General features: G+C 37.9%; 1 long non-coding RNA gene across 1 annotated transcript; it reads left to right on the top strand.

The window, feature by feature from the left end:
- The first annotated feature begins 5,649 nt into the window (after positions 1-5,649).
- On the top strand, positions 5,650-7,881 carry LOC132620459 (uncharacterized). Its single transcript, XR_009574919.1, has 3 exons — positions 5,650-6,128; positions 6,534-6,580; positions 7,544-7,881. It is a non-coding gene; the product is annotated as an uncharacterized LOC132620459 (long non-coding RNA).
- Positions 7,882-10,472: the final 2,591 nt, after the last annotated feature.

The raw sequence follows: 10,472 nt of genomic DNA, 5'->3' as shown, positions 1-10,472 counted from the left end.
ACGACAACATCCATGATTCAATTCAAACTATTCCTCAAAATGTCACTATTCATCATGCATGACCTACTTGACCATATTTTCTACAATCCATGTATTTCGACTCTTCAATACCTTAAACATCATGTAAAAATCATGAATCTTACCTTAGAAGTTGTAGGAACAAGCTTTGGTTAATAATACTCCACTTTGAGCAAAACCCTAGTTTTTCTCCATTTTGGATTTCTTGACTTGGATGATCTTTGGTGATTCCCTTACTCTTGATTCACTTATTTAAGGTTGTTGATCCTCAAATATCCTTGAAAACTTGTGTAATAAATGTAGAGAGAAGTTTTAGGGAGAAGTGGTGTAATGTTGTAATGAAATAAAACAAGTGTTGGTTCCCTTATTTAATGAATTGCAAAATCACATTACGGTCTGTCCTCCAGGTCGTATTTTACCATTTCTCGACTTGCAGAAAGTTGAAGCCTTGCATGGCAGTTTACGACCTGCTAGTTTACGGACCGTATACCAGTTTACGGTCCGTCCTAGCACTTTACAACCACTGGGTAGTTGCAATTCTGCAACTTTCCATATTTCTTAGACTTCTCATTTTAATCACCCACGTCCATGCACATGCATTGCTTACCTTATATCTCATCTTAACTTAGCCAACTTTCTCCTCTCACATCGGATACCTTCGAAATCTCGCCTAAGGTCATCAAACGTCGTTTCTTGCTCATGGACATCTTGCACTTATACTTATCACTAGTTCATTCACTTACGTACCAACGGAAAATTTTTCCGAGGTGTAACAGTACGGCGGGGCCCTGTCCCGCCATCTGATGTCGTTGTTACTCTTAGAGGCCTGTAGACATGTATGTGGGTCGTGGGTCGTTATTGTCCAGTCATGTTAATATGGTTTATGTTTTGCATTTCCCTACACTACGATAGCCTGATCGGTTTGTGTGTTATATTATAAGTAAAGATTTCAACGATATATTGTCTTGTATGAATGCAAGTCCCTAATATGCTAAACGCAAGTAGATTTTGGCTAGTAGGTATGTACGAGTGTCCATCTCGAGCACTAGTCACGGCCTACGGGGTTGGGTGGTGACAAAATTCAACTCTTTCCAAGTGACGATTTTATTCTCAAGTTCGGATTCATTTCATCAATTCCCACAATTTAGCCAGAATATCAATCACAATACCAATAACAATATTAACAAATACATATTCAAATAGAATCAAATCCATTCCTAAATCACCTCCAAAACAGCCCAATATAAATTCCTATACCGATACTTGTATACACTTCTTTATTTCCGTATATGCATAGTATAACAACAAACATAACAACAACAACTACAACTAATCCCACGATATTCCAGCACTCCAAACAATTTATAACAGTCCACATGATGACAATAACAATTTATCCGATTTCCCGCAATTAATTTCGTAGTTCCCGTCTCTCAATTTAACTATGACCTGGACGAATTTAAATATATCTAATAGAGGAGAATTCATACCTTTTTGCCAAAAATCCTCTCCTTCCTCTTTACTTTACCTTGAAGAAAGTCCGAGTCTAGCAACACGACAAAGTGGTACAACGAGATCAAAGCGGTGAGTAAAACCCGTAACACGATTGAATGGCGTTGCTGAGAGTGTACATATATATTCAATGAAACATACCCTTGTGAACGTTTTCCTCCAAGTACAAATTAACCGAATTGGTCTGTTATGTTAATACATAGTTGAACTAAGTCAAATTCATTTTTGCAACGATGAATGACTTATGACCAAATTGGTCTTTTATGTTAATCAATTAGGGTGCCACGTTCAGATATGAAAAGTGCCTTTCAACGTGTCATTACGTCCCTTTAGGTGACTTGAGTCATCATTTTATTTAACAAGTTAATGTTACCTCTTAGTCCAATTGATGCCACGTGGCAGAATTTAATGCCATTGTTGGCTTATATAATGCCAGTTGGCAGCTCACCATGGACATTTATCCATGCATTCCTATTTAATACCACAATTAATTTCTTGATCTCAATTCATTTTAATACCAATTATTTTTAATACACTTCATATACCTATTTCCATGATTATGTGACGTAGCACTAGCCCATAGCCCCTTTTGGTATACACAAAATATTGTTTTGGGACTTCATTCCTTGTATACACCGAGATTTTTTATTTTTATCCTTGGGTATGATCGAGTTCTCCGGGCTCGGGTAAATTTGCTCATGTCGGACGATTAAATTTTCTAGTCCAAAAATACGGGGTATTATAGTTTGGACCGTATTTCACTCAAATAAACGTTGAACCTTAATGAAAATTATTTTATCCAATTCACTTGGGTTCTAATCCTTTCAATACATCTGTACCATCACTCTAACCACCTATGAGCTTGAGGGATAACCTCGCTTCCATTACTAATGTCATTTAACTCGCACGCTTTCCAACTCACAAAAATACGGGATGTACCAGGCGGGGCCCTGTCCCGTCATATTTCACTATTGATACTCTTAGAGGTCTGTAGACATATTGTGGGTTGTATATAAGTTTTTCTCAGTTGTGTCTACGTGATTTGCTATGGATATGTTCGTCTGTAGTGGCAGCCTTGTCGGCTTGCGTATCGTATTACGTTTTGATTAGTTGTGACTCCTCAGGAGACAGGTTATCTTGATATATATGTGACGACGTTATGAACCTTTGGAGTTTTTGAAAGTTTCCATATTGTTCTTAGACTCAGTCTGACTATATGTAATAGGTACGTATACGAGTGTCCAGCTCGGGCACTAGTCATGGCCCACGGGGTTGCGTTATGACAAAAATTGTTTGGTGCACTGGAATATCGTGGGATTGGCTGTAGTTGTTGTTGTTGTGCTTGTTGTTATACTATATACATACGAAAATAAAGAAGTGTATACAAGTATCGGTATAGGAATATATATTGGCCTGATTTGGAGGTAATTTAAGAATGGATTTAATTTTAGTTTTAATGAGAAATTATTGGTATCGTTGTTATTGGTATAATGATTGATGTTTTGGCTAAGCTGGAATCACGAGGATTATTATGTTTTTAGGGAAGATGCTGCTCGAATATCGTTAGATTTCTAAGTAATTAAGGATTGGTTTGAAAGAGTATCCTAATTTAATTATTGGCATATTTGGTATTATTTGTAGATAGTATGAGATTAGTGAGACGTGGGCCGAAATCTATAGAGTTATGAAGTGAGTTATTGTTCTGTTTCCATAGAATTTATGTGATGACGTTGTTGAAGTCTTTGTTTGTGATATGGAAATGATATGAAGTTTGGTTAGAACGAATTATACAGGGGATTCATTAAATCATTTGTTAAGTTAATATGAGTTTAAAGCTAATCCCTACGGACTGATTTGAGCATATCGCTTTGGGATATAGACTTGCAGGTTCAAGAAATGAGACATCGGATGAGTAAGTATGCGACGAGGTATGTGAAGCTATCTCTTCCTTCTTTTTGGCCTGATCTTTATGAAACAAACAGACGATGAGCATATAACTCAAAATAAGCTCCTATTCTTGGAGACACTAGGATGGCTAATGTTCTTGATTCCCAGAACTTATTTTATTATGTCTTGATACGTGTCTATGATTCCAGCCGTCCTATTTGGATATAATCCATAGTGACATTCGAAGGGTACTTGATATGACTATTGTCTTGATTTTCAAATGATAAGTTCATTTTGATTATTCTATTGAGTCTCAGATATGACTTAGTTTGCATATGGTTGCTCACTACTCCGCTCGTGCATGCATTGTTCACCGAGTCCCTCACTAGAGGGCCGGGTACGGTATATATATATATGATGATATGATGATATGATGATGTGATGATGGCACCGAGACCCCTGATGGGCCGGGCATGGTATACATGTATACGACTTTATTCACCGAGTCCATAATGGGCCGGATATGGTATATGATATAACTATGCATGATTTTCATTTCATAAGGCACAAGTACAGCAGTATCTTGATTGTCATACTTGTCTCCTGTAATCTTTATTTCGGTCATGATCTTCTTTATTGTATTTCATGCTTTATATACTTAGTACATATCTCGTACTGACCCCCTTTCTTTGGGGGGGGGGGGGGGGGGGGGGGGCGAGGAGCGGCGTTTCATGCCCAAAGGTATAGATAGTCGGTTTGGTGATCCTCCAGCTTAGGACTTCTGCTCAGCTGTTTGGAGAGCTCCATTGTTCCGGAGCCTAAATTATTTTGGTATAGATCTTTTGATATAAACTTATATATATCCAGGGGTACGGCGGGGCCTTGTCCCGTCATATTTCACTTTTATACTCTTAGAGGTCTGTATACATATGTTGGTTGTATATGGGTTATGGTCAGCTGTATCGATATGTCTTGTTGTGGATATTCCCGTATGTAGTGGCAGCCTTGTCGGCTTGCGTATTGTGTTATACTTTGATCAGCTGTGATTCCTCAGGAGGCAGGTTTACGACATATGGCGTTATGAATCTTTCGGTTGCTTTTACAAGTTTCCATATTGTCCTTAGTTTTAGTTGATTATATTTAGCAGGTATGTATACGAGTGTCCAGCTCAGGCACTAGTCACGGCACATGGGTTTGGGTCGTGACAAAAGTGGTATCAGAGCGGTTCATCCTCGGAGTGTCTACAGACCGTGTCTAGTAGACTCTTGTTTATCGGTGTGTTGTGCACCACATCTATAAACAGGAAGCTACAGGACATTTAGGATGTTACCTTTCCTTCTTACTCTAGATCGTACGATAGAGCCAAGAGATAGAAAATGATATCCCTTATATACTGACCTTTGATTTCAGCAGATTCAGCAGGAGAGTGGTGTCGACAAGAGAAGGTAAATGATGCTACTGGGAGTTACAGAGGCAAGATATTTGTTACATCCTGTGTTCTCATACGATGGAAAGCGTGTGAGTTAAATGACATTAGTAACGGACACGAGGTTATCACCCAAGCTCATAGGTGGTTAGAGTGATGGTACAGATGTGTTATAAATATTGGAAGTTAAACAAATCAAAGAAAATAAGTTTCGTCGAGGTTTGAAATTTATTTGAATGAAATACGGTCCAAGCTATAATATCCCATATTTTTGGACTAAAAAAAATTAATCGTCCAACATGAGCAAATTTACCCGAGCCCAGAGAATTCGAGCATACTCAAGGATGAAAATCGAGAGCTCGGTGTACAAAGAGTTTGAGGTCCTGAAATAATTTAGGACTTAACAAGTGTGACCACGGTAATTGAGAATAATATTTTATGTGTACTAAAAGGGATTATGGACTAGTGATATATCACATAATCATAGCAATAAGTATATGAAGTGTATTAAAAATAATTGTTATTAAAGTGAACTGAGATCAAGAAATTTATTATGTGGGTAAGTGAGTATATGTCGGTTTAGTGTCAAAGAGTAATTACTTAAAAGGACAAGGTGGGCAAGTACTAAATTGAGGCAATTACGTGGCAGAAAATCAAGAGACAGTGGGTGACTAATCCTACGTATACCTACATTTTGCATGCAAGGAGGAGGTGTCATTAGCTATCAAAGAGATAAAAGAGATGGACCCCACTATGAAATAAATAAAGTGGTGGAATTCTTATTACATGAGGCTTTTCAAAGAGTGCAAAAATTCAGAACCAAGAAACAAAATAAGTAGTTCAAAACATCAACTAGTTAATCACGAAAGGAAATTTTCCAAGGATGTGGACATAATTTTAGTTGGGATAAAGACGGTGATAAGGAAATATTGGCAGCACCATAATATCATTCACGTCCAGATTTTTACTTCCAATATATATGCACACGTTCAGCAACCAACATTTGGGGGAATTGGATATTCACTTAAGCTTGGTATTAGCAATATCTATTTTCCCATACTATCAATTCATGGCAGCAATGTGAATATATATTCAAGGAATCAATATGTTAATGTTGGGGAGAAGATATATTTTTCCTTGAAGAAAGAAGAAGATGAAGTTCTATGATGGAAGCAAAACACGAAGAACGACATAAAGTCCATGCCCCGGTTTCCTCCGGGTAGAAAATCAGAGATTTGTATGTAGTGAAGTAATCTTGTGGGTGGTCTAATTTGAATGTTATAAGGTATGTTCTATGTCTTAATGTTTTTTTAGAGTAAGTTGATGGATTATTATAGCTCAAAAGTAAAGGACATGATAGTAGTTGAGGCCATAATTGACATTGTGAAGAAGTGAAGTTATGAGCTGATTTTCATGGTATTGTAAAGCGGATTATCGTGCTGTTTGTCATTAGTTTGATGTTGGTGATGTTGTTGATATTGTTGTTAATGTTTTGGGATTGAATTGGAGTTTGGATGGAGTAAGATATGTAGGGGAAATGCTGGCCGATTTTCGTTGAGTTCTTAACTAACCAAAATCCTAATAAAAAAAAAGGATGAACTAAAGGATGATTCCTATAAGTGATTGGCTGTAGATTTATAAGCTAGAAAGTATAGTTTACTAACGATAGAGTTACTTTTATATTAAATAGGCTAAAGGGGTGACGAAGCGAACGTGGTTACGGTTAACCTATAACAGGTATGTAAAGCCTATCCCTTCTTTCTTTTGGCATGTCCTAGATGTAAGTAAGATATAATATGAGCCTTGGGGTAATTCTACTAACTAGTGCCAAGCATGACTAATTACTTTTATTGTTCTTGATGTTAGAACTTTCAGGATAGTCGAGCTATTGTCTCGAGTCTATTATATGATTGACTAATATATGATGCATAGGAGTTTCTATTCTTAAAGAATTCAATAATTAGAGGTGTCCTTGACTTTCATAAGCTATCTCATGTTAATTGGATGCATGTATATGATCCCTGAAACGTTCTTTGTTATAGTTCGTAACGACAATTAAAAAGAACTTAATATGATTGTTATCCTGATACTTGAGAACTGGATAGTTTACTTATCTATTGAGTCTCAAAAGATGATATGTATGTATATGGTTGCTTATCACTCTGCTCGTGCTTACCGTTACATCCTTCACTGAGTCCTGGGCCAGGACATGTTTTCGTGCGCAGATCCACTACATTATTCACCGAGTCCCTCACTAGAGGGCCGGGACACGATATATATATATATATATATATGTATATGATGATATGATGACATGATAATATGGGGATGGCAGCCAGGATGGCATTTGATCATTTTATTCACCGAGTCCCTCACTAGAGGGCTGGGACACGTTATATGTACATATATATGATGATTTTATTTACCGAGCCCCTCACTAGAGGGTCGGGACACATTATATATATGCTTATGTACAATATAATTATCTAGTCATGTTATTAAGTCCTATAATGGTGTGAGTATGATGTTGACACATATGATTTATGTTCAAAGGCAAGTCTTATAGTTTTCTGGTTGTTGCACTTGGTCCTACACTCTTGTCTAAATATGATCCTATTTACTATATTTCATGCTTTACATGCTCAGTACATATTCCGTACTGACCCCCTTTCTTCGGGGGGATGCGTTTCATGCCCGCAGGTACAGATACTCGCTTTGGTGAGACGTCAGCTTAGGACTTCCTTTCTGCTATCTTGGAGAGCTTCGTTGTTCCGGAGCCCAGATTTTGGTATAGATCTTTTTTTTGATATATATCTATGTATATGTTGTCTAAGGGTACGACGGGGCCCTGTCCCGTCATATTTCACTGTTGAAACTCTTAGAGGTCTGTAGACATGTATGTGGGTCGTGTTCAGATGTGGTCAGTTGTGCCAATATGGTCATTATGGATGTTCTAGTGCTGTAGCAGCCTTGCCGGCTTACATATATTATCCTTTGGTTGTGGCAGCCTTGCCGGCTTGCATATATTATTGTTCTGTTGTAGCAGCCTTGCCGGCTTGCTTATATCATCGTTTCGTAGTGGCAGCCTTGTCGGCTTGCGTAATATTATGATATGTAGTGGCTGCCTTGTCGGCTTGCATAGAATAATAGTATATATGGTGGCAGCCTCGTCGGCTTGCATATGTCATTATGTTGTGATTGATTGAGGACCTATAGTATTGGTCCAATTATGTTGACAGGTACAAATGGGTGTCCAGCTCGGGCACTAGTCACGGCCTACGGGGTTGGGTCGTGACAAAAGTGGTATCAGAGCGGATCATCCTCGGAGTGTCTACAGACCGTGTCTAGTAGAGTCTTGTTTATCGGTGTGTTGTGCACCACATCTATAAACAAGAAGCTACAGGACATTTAGGATGTTACCTTTCTTTCATATCTAAGATCGTGCGATAGAGCCCAGCCATAGGAGATGAAATTCCTTTTATTAACCTTTGATTTCAGCTGAAGAACGACATCGACAGAAGAAAGCGACCAATGATATTGGAAGTTACAAAGTACACAGGTAAGTAACGGTGCGAAAGAGGCATGTTGGATAAGGTAAGAACATTGAAATATGATTGAAATGTAAAGTTGGAGGATGAAAGAGAAGGTGAATAGGAAAGTATAACAGAACAGATCGTTAAAGGATCAGGTACGTCTCGAGGTGCGATATGTGAGGTAAGTTCCGACACCTTTATACCTTTTACTCGAAGTTGGGAGCCCTGTGTGGCTATGATACGATATGATATACGCGTATATATGTTGGCCCTGTGAGGCATTGTAGGTATTTCCTGCGTGCAGGTTTTGAGATAGTAAGAAGTATAGGGGAAACTCTGCCCAAATTTTCCCAGAAATAGAAAAAGGAGAGAATGAGATATAAGTTCATAATATGTCTTGAAAGTCGATACCGAGAGGGAGAATTTATTATGTTGGATTAAAGCTTTAAGAGATACCCTCCATGTCATCCGTAAGAGGCACCATTGTTATTTGAAAATTTTTATTTTGAAGAAGCGTATATGAGCAGCAAATTCGCAGTTCATTTGGACGGACCAGAATATTTTCCAACCACATTTTGCCTTAGAAAAAGCTCATGTTGAAGGGAAAAAACGTCTAGCAATTAAGTTTCACTTTATTGGAAGAGTACAAAGCATACAACAAGTAGTTTGTGAACTAAATAGTTCGTTCATGACCCAAAAAAAAAATCTGAGGGAAAACTATGTGAGTTAAGCGATGGAAGTCTCGTGGTGCTTGTCGAATTCTAGTCCTTCTTGTGTGGTTTCGGAGAACGCTTCATGGTGACGTAACCTTGGAGTGACAGTGTTCTTGTGTTCTTTGAGTTTATTAGTTTTAATCAACTAATTGGAGATGGAATCCGTGAAAGGAAAACTCAAACTTGTGAGCTGTCATGGATCCTGTGTTCCATGTGTTATTGGTGAAATGCTAGGATGATTCGGAAGGGCTTGTGATACTAAGGGATGATTTAGAAAAAGGTGGCAACTCTTAACAAAACATTTTATTGAGGTATCGAGTGAACCGATAAGTAGGGATAAATTACGACGAGTTACAACTAAAAGGAGTAGTAGTATGATTGAGATAAAAATACGGACGACGAAGAGTTATGACAAATTATGAAGGTATTGATAAGACAGCTTATGAGATATAAGGATAAGATTGATCAGAAAGGGTGAAGGGTTAAGTACGCCTAGTCCACAGAGTGCAATTAAAATATAGTAAGAATCGTAAATAAGGTTAAGAAGTGATACGTTATAGGATGAACAACGAACAAGATGTGATGTGAATACCATAAGGATTGCTATAGAAATGAATGAGTAAAGCCTAGCAAGGAAGTAACTAAAGAATACGATGTGATTAGTGTGGAACGGGAAAGAAAATGTAGAACGAATAAGAAAGACTTACAAAGTTCTATAGGGAAAGTTCAGAATAAAAGTCAAGTGGTAACGAAAGTGAAAGCGAGCACAGGAAGAGAAGGAAGAAGATAAGAAGAAAGCGAGTGGGATTACAGTGTAGTGATGTGTTACGACGTGTATAGCTGAGAAAATGAGTAATATAAGCGACAGAATTGTGAAAAACCAACCCAAAGGAAGATGACCAACGAGACGGAATGAATGCCAGAAAGGACCGGTATGATAAGAACAAGTAGGGATGAACAGAATATGTTTTGAAAATGAGAAAGGGGTTATGTAGAAATAGTGTTTACCGAAGGATACAGGAGTAGCATGAAATTCCTCGTACGTAAAATAAAAGATGGACATAGACTGGAGAAATGAAAGGAATACCAAAGGAAGCACCCAAGACAGACGTAATTAATTGAGTATGAGTACATAATAAAAGGGAAATATATAGCTACGAACTTAAGGTGTAGTACGACGAGAAGGTGATAAGGCAAGACCACTATTAAGACAAATTTGACATGATTTTGAGTAAGTTAGAAGATAGCGTTGGGTATACAACAAGAATGAAAGAGCACGAGGCATAAAGGAGTACTACGTGTGTGTGACTTCACCTCAGAGATGGTGAAATCCTTAAAGGACAAGAATTGCGAATTTGTGAAACAACTGATGCATTGTGAGTT

The sequence above is a fragment of the Lycium barbarum genome, chromosome 2 (genome assembly GCF_019175385.1).
Source record: "Lycium barbarum isolate Lr01 chromosome 2, ASM1917538v2, whole genome shotgun sequence".
NCBI lineage: Eukaryota > Viridiplantae > Streptophyta > Magnoliopsida > Solanales > Solanaceae > Lycium > Lycium barbarum.
Note: the sequence above shows the minus strand (reverse complement) of the source record. Positions and strands in the feature narration are given on the sequence as shown.